This window comes from Saimiri boliviensis, chromosome 13, assembly GCF_048565385.1.
Source record: "Saimiri boliviensis isolate mSaiBol1 chromosome 13, mSaiBol1.pri, whole genome shotgun sequence".
In the NCBI taxonomy this organism is placed as follows: domain Eukaryota; kingdom Metazoa; phylum Chordata; class Mammalia; order Primates; family Cebidae; genus Saimiri; species Saimiri boliviensis.
In genome coordinates this window covers 70036427-70049895 of record NC_133461.1, presented here as the reverse complement: position 1 = coordinate 70049895, position 13469 = coordinate 70036427, and the positions used below count along the sequence as shown (strand labels likewise).

The following is a 13469-nucleotide window of genomic DNA, read 5'->3' as shown; positions in this document are numbered from 1 at the left end:
TGCTGCTAAGTCAAGTGAAGAAAGCAGAAAACAAGAGAGGCCCTTCCGTGCCTCATGGTATTTAGTCCATCCTAGGGCTCCCTTGTGCTTTAATTTCTGCACCTAGAGGCATGATTTGTAAAGGTTTTCAACACTTCCATCATATATTCCAGCACAGAACCAGGCCTGAGAAAGCCGACCCCAGTGACATCCTCTCTTCCTCTCTCCTGTCTCAAAACATACTGGAGATGTTTCATTTCATAGGATATTATAAAGGGTAAACCACAGCCTACAGATGGGAGAACGTCTAGAATCTTTCTAAATGCCAAAATTATTTTACAACTCTAATGTTCCTGACCTGTCATCATCTCAAGCCACACAATCATCTGAATTAGTGAGAGAAAGTGACAGGAACAGAGCATGGATCACAGAGCCACAAATACATCCAGAGCACACCCAGGCATAGTGCCAGCAACCCACCCAAAGACGGTCTATGAGCACAGCAAGGTATACCTAGTGCTGCTGTTTGCCATGTGCCACTGAAGCACCCAAGCCAATGAATGAGAAGAGAAGCCTGCAGACATGCTGTACCATTACCTCCATCCACTCCACAGCCAGACAGCTGGCAAGCTCCTTGAGGGCAGGGGACTTCTGAATCCTGCAGTGCTTCACTGACCCCAGCTGCGCCCCAAGGGCACAGAGCAAATGCATGTGGACAGACTATACTAAGAACACTCAACTTCTGTTTGGTAGCCTAGAAGGGAAAATTTTGTTTCACTGGGACATCTTCCAAAATTTCATCGAATTGGCTCAAAAAGTAACGAAGCAGTCAGCCCAACAGATTTCAGGGCAACATTTTCCTGGTAAATGGAAAATGTCCCATGCTGGGACCTCTGCTTGGTATACCCAGTCAATCTTAAGCATAAAAAGCACAATTTTCAAGAAACATTGTATGCTCAAGAATGCAAGAGAAAATTACGTTGGTCATGAGATGATACATTTTAATTCCTCAGGAACATTGCTTTGTTAAAACTCAGGAGTTTTTAAAAGATCAATCACACTTACACTGATGAGATTCTCGTTGTTCCTGAGAGTCTTCAGATCTAGTTGTGGGTCTGGAGTAACTCAGCTGGGATTCAGACCGGCTAGCCTGCAGAGCCTACTGTGGGGGAAGGAAGAGCTGTACCTGTGATGATGTGAGAGGTGCTCCAGACACCCAGAGACCCAGCCAGGTCCCTGAAGCTCAAGTTACACATTCTACAACCACAACCCGATCATCACCTCACCCTCTGCAACTGTGCAATTCGATTTGTTCAAGACTTTTGCCAAGACCAACTTTTTCTAGTTTCCATCAACAAATACTCAGTAAGTATGTACTGAATTAACAAGTGAATGAGTGAATGAGCTTACAAGCTAACAATTGCTCTTGCCTTCTGACGCCCCTGTTGGTGGCCGAGGGCTTTGCTGCTGATTATGTCATTTGTTATTTTGTTTTCTGGAGCACAACAGATTGAGCCTCAGTTGGAGAGGTGTAAAGACGTCAGCAAACAGACTGGCTGAGGAAGGAGAGGCGGCATGGATGTGTGTGCCACTCTTCAGACACTCTCCTGAACAGATACTGTGCTGTGACTCAGAGGCCCAAACTCCATCCAGACTCAGTAAACAGCCTGTTTTAGTTTTATTTAGTTTTGTTATTGACCATAAACTGAGAAAATACTTTAGAGTTTAGTGAGCCCCAGGAAATTAAAAAGAAGGGCTGATTGGGCCTCTGGGCAGAGCTGCCTTTCTTCAGGAAGCCATGGTACAGAGCAGCACCTCTGGATCGATTCACTGGGGTTGAAAATGTGGTCTGTATGTAGGTACCTCAGATATTTTTATAGGCCTATGATCTTAGAGGTAAAGTTTGATATAAATGAACTGTGATTTAAATCAATGTTTAAAAGACGTTTCTGTTCTTCTAGTGTAATCTAACTTCTGAGACTGCACTAGCACCTCACTTCTACTTTAGTTTTATATCTCACTAAATCCACAAATCAGGAGTAGCTCATATATCAGATGGTAAACAACAAAACTCTTTTAAGATACCCTAATTTTGTTACACATACAAGAAGCAGGTGCCAAAAAAATGCCTTTAAAAAACCCAGATCTTTTGGGTTTTTTTTTTTTAAAAAGAATACCTGTCTGGAAAATAAATAAAGAAAAACAGGCAGGGGAAGGAAGGCAGCAAACCACACTGCCATGTGTGTACCTATGCAACAATCTTGCATGTTCTTCACATGTACCTCAAAACCTAAAATGCAATAAAAAAATAATAAATAATAAAAATAAAATTTAAAAAAAGAAAAAGAAAAACAGGCAAACGAAGAAAGTAAATTAATGGAAATTTTCAATAGTTCTCAATTCTCCTGGCAAAGCAAAAAGTGCTTAATTTAGAGTTTTAATGGTTTCAGGATTGTTTTACCCAGAGTAAGTTAAGATATACTGAGATAGTTGGAGAATGCTTAAGATATAAACAAAGATTAATGGAGAGGAGGTTGCTACAAACTCTGAAACTGACTGCAAGCCAAACATTTTAGGCACATGAAGGGTTAATTAACACTTTTCTATGGAAAATCAGGGACAAGAAGGAATCCCCAGCCCCTCTTATTCCTCAAGGATAAAGGCACTGAGCCCACTGAGAATTATGGGAAACAAAGTAATCTAGTTTGATGATAACCAGGGGGAGGAATGGATGCCCCATCAGCAAAGAAGAGGTGCCAACTATGCAGGACCTACCCGCTCCTCCAGCTGTACCCAGATAGGAGGACTGAGGTCTCCTCCCGGGGTACAGCCCTCCACGGTTCCTGAGCCCACCAGTCTGCCCCCACAGTAAAACTCCCCAACAGGGTATGGGAAGGACAGGAATCCACTGTCCTACATGGAACATCCAGAATGTCCCCATGGTTCCTCCCAGAGGCTGCTGAACCTCTCCCAGAAGCCCCCAACATCATGAGGAAGGCTGAGATATGGTGGGATTCTTCTTCAGGTAGGAGGAAGCCTATTCTTAAACACAAGTCTTTACCCCTAGAAGCTCAAGCACCCGACTTCAGCAAGAAGGAATTTACATCTGGCATTCTGCAACCCCGCTGTTCTCTCCACACTCCATCTCTCCATGGCAGTCCCAAAGACTGAGGACTGGACATAGCTGGGTCTGTGGCTAAGCACAGACAGAGATGGCCCTATAATTTTAGCAGTGACTCATCTCGCTTTTACTTTGCAAAGTATGATGGTGGCCAACTAGCAATCTTCACCACAGTCTTATTTATGCTTTCTTCACTGAAGCTCCCAAAAGATGGAGTCAGTGTTTTTGTTCAACTGTAAATTAAAGACAGACGACACTCCTGAAGATTTCACATTAAATGATTAGAAAGTAACTGGCCATAGAGTACTAAATTCTACGTATATTTACACACTTACCTTGAATAGTTCAATGTCCTGCAATCTACAATATGCTAATAATCCCTTTAACACTGTTGAGTCATCACAAATAGTCTAAGCCTCATGTAATCTCTCATTTCCTCAGTTTATACACCTATGCAATGAGACAAATGAGAAAATGAATATGATGTGATTTAAGTCCCTAGGAACTAAACCATACGCATGCTGGAACTGAACAATTCTACTTTCAGAACTCAGAAGACTGTGAATGACACAAGAGCATATTCAAAACAACTGCTAAATGGATCCTGTGCTGGACCCTTACAGCAGTGTGGAAAACAGCAAGCAGTGGAGCCTTCTGAATTATTGGAAAGAGGAACAGAGTCCCAGCTCCTTATGAGGCCTAACTGGTGTTTCTAAAAGCCCCCAAATGTCAAAGCCATCAAAGGCTTAGGGCGTGGACAGGGTTATTTCCACAGTCTCCTTAGTTCTTCTGCCAAAGCTCCGCACTTGTTCATTTCTTTACCAGGTGGTGTTTTAAGTGCTTCTAAGATGGACAGTCATATCAGGGGGTCCTCATGCTTTGTGGGTGTCATCACACTGCAGAAGGTGCGGTCGATTGCCACGGTCTGCAGGACGGCTACTGTGGCCCGTGATTCACCCCACAGAGTGACTTCCGCATGACTTTCCACTCACAGTCACTATATTGTGCTAATGCCTTTAGACATTATTTTTAGATGGTCGAAATAGTATTTTTCAGCAATATTTTAACTTGAAATAGCCAACGTTGTATCTGGTCCTATCATTGACTAAATTTTCCTTTACTATAAATTTGACGCAGTTTTAATACAACCAACTCTAATATTGATAGATAAAATAATCTTTCAATTTCAATAAACATATTCTTTAAACAGATGGGGAAGAGATCTTTATCAGTGTAATTCTGGATAAGCTAATGGAAGGTGGCTAAAAAGGATATCATTTTCCTTTATTCACCTGAAGTTGAGGTTGGGACATTTGCCTATTTGATTCTGTGTTACATTCAACTCACATTTACCTGGAGGATTATAAAACTGCCAGACATTTTATTGATTAAAAACACCCACATATTATAATTATGATTATTACAGAAGTAAATCCTCAGATGGGAATGTGAAAGGAATACAAATTGATAACTGTTCCCATTCCACCTTCTTCACAGAATCGAGTGATCACTTTGAAGAGGATGATAGCAGCATCTGGTCATGTATCTGATGGCTTCTAGGTTTATATGAGATTTTCTAAAAATACCTAAAAGCCCAAATTATTAAATTAAAACTGGTTATGCCGGCACATTTTGTCTTAATTTCTTTGCCTCCTATAAGATAAGGTTTTCAATGTTTTTCTCTGTATTGAACCAATGTCATTATTTTAATTCTTCCCTACCTGCCCTCCACATTCCAGCTACCAACACAATGGGCACACAGATGCCTCTACCCCAGGCCTCTTCTCCACAGCTGCTGCCTCAGCTTAGGCCCTGTCCCCCTGGCCAGGGACAGCTCCTCACTGTCCTTCCCAGCTGGCCCTTTCAGCCTCTGTCTCCTTCTCTGACTCCCACCCTTAGGCACCAGACTCAGCTTCCTAAACACACATCTAATGACACACCTCTGTAGCGGTTCCCACGCCTTATGGGATAATCTATGCAGAGCATTCAAAATCTCATGGGTCCAGCAAGTCAAGACCAGCCTGGGTAACATAGTGAGACCTCGTCTCTACAAAACATTTTAAATGTTAGCTGGTTGTGGTGGCACACACTTGTACTCCCAACTACTCCAGAGGCTGAGGCAGGAAGATTACTTGAACCAAGAGGTTGAGGCTACAGTGAGCTATGATTGTGCCACTGCATTCCAACCTGGGTGACAAAGCAAGATCCTTTTTTTAAAAATAAATAAATAAACAAAAGCTCTATAGTTTGGCCCTAACTTTCTTTTCCAACTTTATCTCTAGCTCTCGTCTTCCTGTTCCAAGGACAAAATAATATGAGTCAGCCTTAAAAAGGAAGGAGATTCTGAGACATGCTCCAATGTGGGTGAACCTTGAAGACTTTATGCTAAGTGAAATGCATGAGACACAAAAGAACAAATACTGCATGATTCCACTTACGAGGTATGAAGAGTAGTCAAATTCGTAGAGACGGAAAGTAGAAAACTGGGTGTCAATGGCTGGAGGGAGAGGGAATGCAGAGTTAATATTTAATGGGTACAAAGTTTTGGTTTGGGAAGATGGAGAAAGTTTTGGAAATGGATGGTGGTGATGGTTGCATAACGTGAATGTACTTAATGCCACAGAACCATACACTTAAAAATGGCTAAAGCATACTGTTTCCATAGCAACCGAACCATTTTACATTTTTTCCAGCAATACACAAGGGTTCCAACTTCTCCATGTTATGTATCTCTTACTATTATTTTTTTTTTTTAAATGAAGGGGCAATATGTTTGAGGAACAAACTTAACAGTGTTCTGTGAAAGTGGAGTTGAAGGACTGGCCTGAGTTTCCCCTACTGTTCTCTGGACAAGGGTGCAGACTTCACTTCCCTACCACAACCTCAGGGTTTCAAGAAAGATGTGAAAAAATGTGGAGGGCCCCAGCAAACCAGGTCCCAGGAGAAAAAGAGAAAAACTGTTTAAGTGTCAGGCTGAGCAGACAGACCCCAGACACCTTGTGCACAAAGGGATCCTCTCCCAAGCACTGAGCTTGCTCAGCTAACCCAGCATCACCACGTAGCCTCCTGCAGGAAGCAAGCTGACTCTAAAACAAATATTATATGAAGTTCAAAAAGAAAGCCTACAAAGGAAAAGCCCAGCGGACACCTCCAATGGCCCCCATGTTAAGTTACACAATTGACAACAGAATCCCGTCCCTTGCCTGTCTACGTTACCCTCTGCCCACTCATGACACCTCCAATCTGACCATCACTGAAATGACTGCCCCAAGCCAAATGAACCACACACCTCATGCTCTACTGCAAGCACTCTTAACCTTTTCCAGAGGTCAAAACCTTGCTGAGAATCCTATTAAAGCCCTGGCATTCTCACAGGAACTGGCAACATTTCAAGGAATTCACAGATGCCCCCAGGCCCCAGGGGCTTATAAACTCTGTCCCAGTGCCTCTCTCCTTCACATTTCCCTTCTCCACTGCACTTGAGAGGGACACTGCAACCTCCCTCCATTTGTAAGAATTACGTAACTCTAACAAATTTCAAGAATCCCTCAGGACTCTCTTTGAAAGGGTGGCCCACATCCCCCACCAATGTCAGGACGTCAAGGGGAGGTCGTCTCACATCAGCTTGAGAGGCACTGCCTGTCAGACATGCCACATCCCCAAAGGACGTCCCTCCCTGCGACTGCCCTCACAGATGCACCGATGTGACTTATGAGGACTGCTGCGATGCAGTCTGTTACCACTGGCACCAGCTGCCACAGGCGAGTCATCTCAGGAACCTGACCTTGGCAAAGCGTGTTTCACACTTGAGCGCAGTTCATCCGGGTGGCACTGAGCAGGGGCAGGGAGGCGGAAGACCGACAGGGAGGTGTCGGGGCGCACTGCCCCCTACACCGTACTGCAGGAGTCACCTCACCCACACAGGGAGACCAAACCCTCAAAGCCAAATTTTCAAGCTGCTGCTGAGAATCCCATAAAAAGCAATGCTATTTCTAACCTCCTGCACCACGGAAAAATACACACGCCACCAAGCAACCCAGAATCTGAGGGTTTATTTTTATATCTTTTCCCCACATCCCCCACCCTGGCCTCCCCCACAAAATTTTAGGTGGAAAATTTGCTAGCTTTTTAGCAGTTTGACAATGCCATGCTAGGCATGAACTGACAGAGCTGCTAGCACATTTGAGTTTAGAGCAAAGTGTCAAGGCATTTTTCCCATACGACTCCACAGGCCTGCTTGATGAGAAACTAATACAATCTTATCACAGAAAGAGAGAACCCAACAAGCAGGTGGAGACGATGCCCAGGTCCCAGACCACGGGCAGAAGTGGCAGAGGTGGCAAGTTTCTCTTTCCAACCTCTGAAAGTGGTGTTCACACCCACGGGCCTCTCTCCTTGCAGGCTGGCATTCCCTAATCCCAACTATAAACAAGGGCAATCGGCATCCCAGATGCCCTTGCTGCATTTCTGATTTTCTCAGTGCCACTCTTAACCCTTGCTATGGTTTAGCTGTGTCGCCACCCAAATCTCAACTTGAATTCTGTCTCCCAGAATTCCCACATGTCATGGGAGGGACCCAGGGGAAGGTAAATGAATTACCCCAGGCCATTCTCTTGATAGTGAATAAGTCTCAAGAGATCTGATGGGTTTATCAGGGGTTTCCAATTTTGCTTCTTCCTCATTTTCTCTTGCTGCCACCATGTAAGAATACCTTTCACCTCCTGCCATGATTTTGAGGCCTCCCCAGCCATGTGGAATTGTAAATCCAATTAAACCTCTTTTCTTCCCAGTCTCAGATATGACACTTTATCAGAAGGGTGAATACAGACTAATACAGTAAATTGGTATCAGTAGAGTGGAGTACTGTGAAAAGATACCTGAAAATGTGGAAGTGGCTTTGGAACTGGGTAACAGGCAGAGATCGGAACAGTTTGAAGAACTCAGAAGAAGACAGGAAAATGTGGGAAAGTTTGGAACTTCCTTGAGACTTGTGGAATGGCTTTGCCCAAAATGCTGATAGCAATATGGACAACAAAATCCAGGCTGAGGTGTCTCAGATGGAGATGAAGAACTTATTGGGAACTGGAGCAAAGGTAACTAACTCTTGCTATGTTTATGTTGCCCAGGCTGGTTTCAAATTCCTATGACAGCATTTTGCCCCTGTCCTACAGATTTGCAGAACTTTGAGCTTGAGAGAGATGATTTAGGGTATCTGGTGGAAACAATTTCTAAGCAGCAAAGCATTCAAAAGCTGACTTGGGTGCTGTTAAAGGCGTTCAGTTTTATAAGGGAAGCAGGGCATAAAAGTTTGGAAAATGTGCAGGCTGACTATGCAATAGAAAAGAAAAACCCATTTTTCTGGGGAGAAATTCAAGATGGCTACAGAAATTTGCATAAGTAGTAAGAAGCCTAATGTTAATGCCCAAGACCATGGGGGAAAATGTCTCCAGGCCATGTCAGAGACCTTCACGGCTGTCCCACAGGCCCAGAGGCCCAGAAGGGAAAAGTGGTTTTGTGGGCTGGGCCCAGAGTCCCCGTGCTGTGTGTAGCCTAGGGACTTGATGTCCTGTGTCCCAGCCACATCAGCAGTGGCTCAAAGGGGCCAACATACAGCTCAGGCTGTGACTCCAGAGGGTGGAAGCCTCAAGCTTTGGCAGCTTCCACGTGGTATTGAGCCTATGGGTACACAGAAGTCAAGAATTAAGGTTTGGGAACCTCTACCTAGATTTCAGAAGATGTATGGAAATGCCTAAATGCCCAGGCAAAAGTTTGCTGCAGGGGTGAGGCCCTCATGGAGAACCTCTAGTGCAGCGCAGAAGGGAAATGTGGGGTGAGAGCCCCCACACAGAGTCCCTACTGGGGCACTGCCTAGTGGAGCTGTGAGAAGAGGGCAACCGTCCTCCAGACCCCAGAATGGTAGATCCACCAATAGCTTGCACCGTGGGCCTAGAAAAGCCACAGACACTCAATGCCAGCCTGTGAAAGGAGCCAGGATGGAAGCTGTACCCTGCAAAGCCAGGGGTGGAGCTGCCCAAGACCATGGGAACACACTTCTTGCATCAGTGTGACTTGGATGTGAGACCTGGAATCAAAGGAGATCATTTGGGAGCTTTAAAACTTGACTGCCCCACTGGATTTTGGACCTGCATGGGCCCTGTAGCCCCTTTGTTTTGGTCAATTTCTCCCATTTGGAATAGCTGTATTTACCTAATACCTGTACCCCTATTGTATCTAGGAAGTAACTAACCTGCTTTTGATGTTACAGGCTCATTGGTAGAAGGGACTTGTCTTATCTCAGATGAGACTTTGGATTGTAGACTTTTGGGTTAATGTTGAAATGAGTTAAGACTTTGGGGGCTTTTGGGAAGGCATGATTGGTTTTGAAATGTGGGTACATGAGATTTAGAGGGACCAGGGGCTGTGACCCCACCCAAATCTCAACTTGAGTTGTATCTCCCAGAATTCCCATATGTTGTGGGAGGAATCCAGGGAAAGGTAATTGAATCATGGGGCCAGTCTTTCTCATGCTATTCTCATGATAGTGAATAAGTCTCATGAGATCTGATGGGTTTATCGGGGGTTGCGCTTTTGCTTCTTCCTCATTTTCTTTTGCTGCCTCCACGTTAGAAGTGCCTTTCACCTCCCACCATGATTCTGAGGCCTCCCCAGCCATGCAGTACTATAAGTCCAATTACACCACCTTTTCTTCCCAGTCTCAGTGTATCTTTACCAGCAGTGTGAATCCAGACTAATACAACCCTAAAGCTGAAGAATCAGGGGACAATGGTGAGACTGAGCTTCAGACAGAGGCTTAGGAGGAGACAGGAGGGAAGAGGAGTCATGTGAGAGACAGAGAGGTGGCCCAAATAAGGCTGAGGAACTCAGAAACTCTTTTAGAAGCTGAGGGAGACCCCTGAATGAGGACTCCCAAATCTGGGATCCCTCCCAGGACCCCAGCACTGGCCACCTTGGTGTCACTTCCCTGATGGTGACCCGGAAGGCCAGCAGAGGCTGACTCATGGCTGCCCTACTGCCTATGTAGGTGGGAAACCTCAGGACACCCTCTGCAGGAACCACCTTCTTGGCTGAGTTTCAGTCCTCCTCAAGTTAGAGGCCCCCAGCACAAGATAGTCATTCACATGACAAGTCCGTTTTGCTTTTTTTTGTGGGGGGCTGTTGGAGACAGGATGTTGCTCTGCTGCCCAGTCTAGAGTGCAGTGGCATGATCACAGCTCACTGCAGCCTAAAACTCCCAGGCTCAGGTGATCCTCACTCCTCAGCCTCCTGAGTAGCTGGGACCACAGGCATGCACTACCATGCACAGATAATGTTTTTGATTTCTTAGTAGAGCTAAGGTTTCATTATGTTGCCCAGGCTGGTTTCGAATTCCTGAGTTCAAGCAATACTCCTGCCTTAGCCTCCCAAAGTGCTGGGATTCCAATCCTTTTTGTTTGATAACATTTTCGTGAATTAATCGGTTTTATTACACAGTGCCAAAGATCACTTTGTACATACATCTGGTGACAATAAGCAGGACTTTATTTACCAATGCAGACAGCAGGGACCTACATTCAAAAGTAATAACTGCTTCTCCCAGTACTATTGATCCTCTGATTTTATCTTAAAAAGTTTAAATTGAGCACAAAGATAGAAGTTCAGCTCAGGATGCATCACCTGAGTCTAAGGTTATTTTTTCATTGTTTCACTGTGTCTCCCCACAGGGAACACTGGTCTCACACTGGAAGTCATCCACATGGCCCCCGGTCGCATCCGTGCCTTCAGATCCCTTAAGGACCAAGAAGGAAACCAAGAGAGAGGTGGAGTTTCCTCCAGCTTCACCTTTCCAGTCTGTGCTGACAGCCAGCCAGATCTCAGTGTGAGGCTGCACTGTCTCATGCAGAGGTCAGGGAACAGTGCGGGCAGCTAGAATTAATGATTTCTTTGCCTGCACCACGGTGCCTTTGTGCTTAATCACGTCAGCAGCACTCCCCTATAGGATCTAGCAGGATGCCACGTGAAATTCCTTAGCAAACTTCCGTAGTTCTGAAAGAGAACAGAAAGAGCAGGACCTCTGCTATTTTCCTCCAATCCCTCCAGCATAAGGATCACAGAAGAAAGCCAGCATTAGGGTGGAAAATAATAGCCAACATGTTGGTGAGTGACTACTGTGCATGGAATGCTGAATTAGGCATCTTCAAAGTAATTCCACGAGATAAATATTATCCCACATAAAGATGAGAAAAGCTGAGACTCACAGAGGCTTATGACTCACCAGGGTAACAAAGTGAATGAAAGTGACCAAGCCAGAATTCAGGCCAAGGTCTGTGGCTTCTGAGTTCCCCACGTGAATGCAATATGGCAAGTGTATATGTGTTCAGATTCATCAAGGAGGGAAAAACTCAAAAGTGCATTTAATAACAACCTAAACACAGGGACCCAGCTGCATTTTAAAACCAAGTCCAAATCAATCCACTACACAAGGAGACAGGCACATCCTACAGTGAATGCAAAGCTCTAGGCCTTCTTGGGCCCTCCCAGGCAAGCAGACAGAGCAGAAGAAGGCAGTGCCACCTGTCCATTTTATCAGCTCTTAGGAATGTCTCACAGTCCAGCTGTGAGCTGCTTAAGGGACAAAATTTTGCAAGTTAACAGAGCAAATACAAATTCCAGAACAGTCAGCTGTAAGAACCTATTTTAGAGGTGTGAAAGTTCTTATGACGCCTCGCAAGCTAAGTCTGTGCCTGAAAATTACCATGATGATGAAGCACCATGCAGCCATGCAGTTCTGCAGAGATGGTGATTTCTTCCTCAGCCGCTCTGATTTTCAGGAGAAGCAACAGAGCTTTGTATTTAATTTAAAATCCACATATACCACTACAGTCAAGACAAAGTTTTCCATTACCAATTTTGAAAGTTACTTAAAATAGCTGACGAGTGAGGTAACCCCACATAAGGGGAGAAATCAGATATTTATGTCATTTACAGGAATTCTTTCTTTTGCTGAAACATTGTAACTCAAGTTTCAGTCTTTGGGGGCACAGTCCAATGGTATGTTCTACTACCTAGTAAAATTCTACTTGAAGACAGTGCTAGCTTTTGGTGGGTCAATTCAATGGGAACTGCATTTGAGACAATAAAAAAGAAATTAAACTGTGCCCACGCCTTTGTCAGCCCTGGTAGAGACGCGCTGCCACCGCCCACTTCAAGCTGGCAGTGGGTGTTCCAAATGATGGAAGAAAAACGGCTTCTCCACACCCACCAAGCCAGCGAAGAGCAGGGATTTTTAAACCCCATGCTTTTTTGTCAGGTTAATAAAGGGATTGTGTGAAAAACAAGCATTTCATCAGTCACTGAACATCCACGAGGCACACGGTCTGGGTGTTCCCCATGAGCTCTTTCCACCCCAGCCTCCCAAGAGCAAATTGAATGGGTGTGAAATCCACTCAGGAGAGAGGAGAGAAACAAACATGAGCTCAGCAGCGGAGGCGCTGCCCCCACACAGAACCCAAGCCTGGTTTGCTCTGCTCTGCATACTGCTTTGCACCCGCAGTTTAGGAAGGCTCCAAACTGTAAAAAGTCCATTTACATTCAGGGTCTGTGTGCCTCAGCAAGGAAGCACCGCACATCCTCCTGGATTCTCCAGGTGCCTCCTCTGCTGCCAACGGCAACCAGAAAGGAAAAGGCTAGGATATGCTCTAAGAGCTTCAGAGGGGATTCTTCATCAACTCATTTCATTTAGCAAAAGTTTTATCAAGCTCCCCTGACGCTGCACATACTGTTCTAGGCCCTGAAGAAAAAATAAGTGGAAGGAAAGAAGACAAGCTGAAGCAGAGGGAGGTCCTTGACCTCATAAGGCTTACATTCTACAAAGGGATTTCCTGTAAGCAATGAATCCCACCTCTGGGCACATTAAAAATCTAGAAAAAAAATTTACCTTATATTTTATAGACTGTCTTTCCTTCCTGAAAATTCTCATGTGTTTCTTCATTTGATGCTCCTGACATCAAATGAAGCCTGACAATGAGACAGAATAAGCATCACTAAAATCAGTGAGGAACTGAGAACACGCGGCGTTGAGAGGGCCAAGGCATCCTGAGGCCAGAGGCTGATGGCTGGCAAGCCAGGTGGGGGGTTCCCGGCACCTCCAGCACTGCCACTGACCATCCCCCACCACGGCTGGCTCTGAAAACACACAAGTGTCACCCAAGCTTCTACTGGGAATAGATTCCCAAGCCCCAGCCATTAACATCCAGCCCCAAAGAAGAAACACACAAGCAAGGCACACCCTTGTAAAACCCAACGCGCCAGGCAGGTCCACCATCGCAGAGCAGGCCCCGCCGTGACAAGCTCTGCTTCTGAGGCATCATCA

The 13469-nt window shown here is 45.1% G+C and overlaps 1 protein-coding gene across 12 annotated transcripts in view; it reads right to left on the bottom strand.

The window, feature by feature from the left end:
• Positions 1–13469, bottom strand: part of LDLRAD4 (low density lipoprotein receptor class A domain containing 4) — a 418190-nt gene that overhangs the window by 347334 nt on the left and 57387 nt on the right. The window contains exons 3-4 of one of the 12 annotated variants that reach the window (XM_074383797.1): positions 10775–11143; positions 5539–5597 (exon numbers count right to left, since the gene is read on the bottom strand). The exons of 9 other annotated variants lie outside the window; for them this stretch is intronic. The gene's annotated coding sequence lies outside the window, so the exon portion shown is untranslated. Of the gene's footprint in view, positions 1–5538; positions 11144–13469 lie in introns of all 12 variants that reach the window. 2 more of the 12 variants (XM_074383794.1, XM_074383796.1) reach the window with 2 other exon arrangements.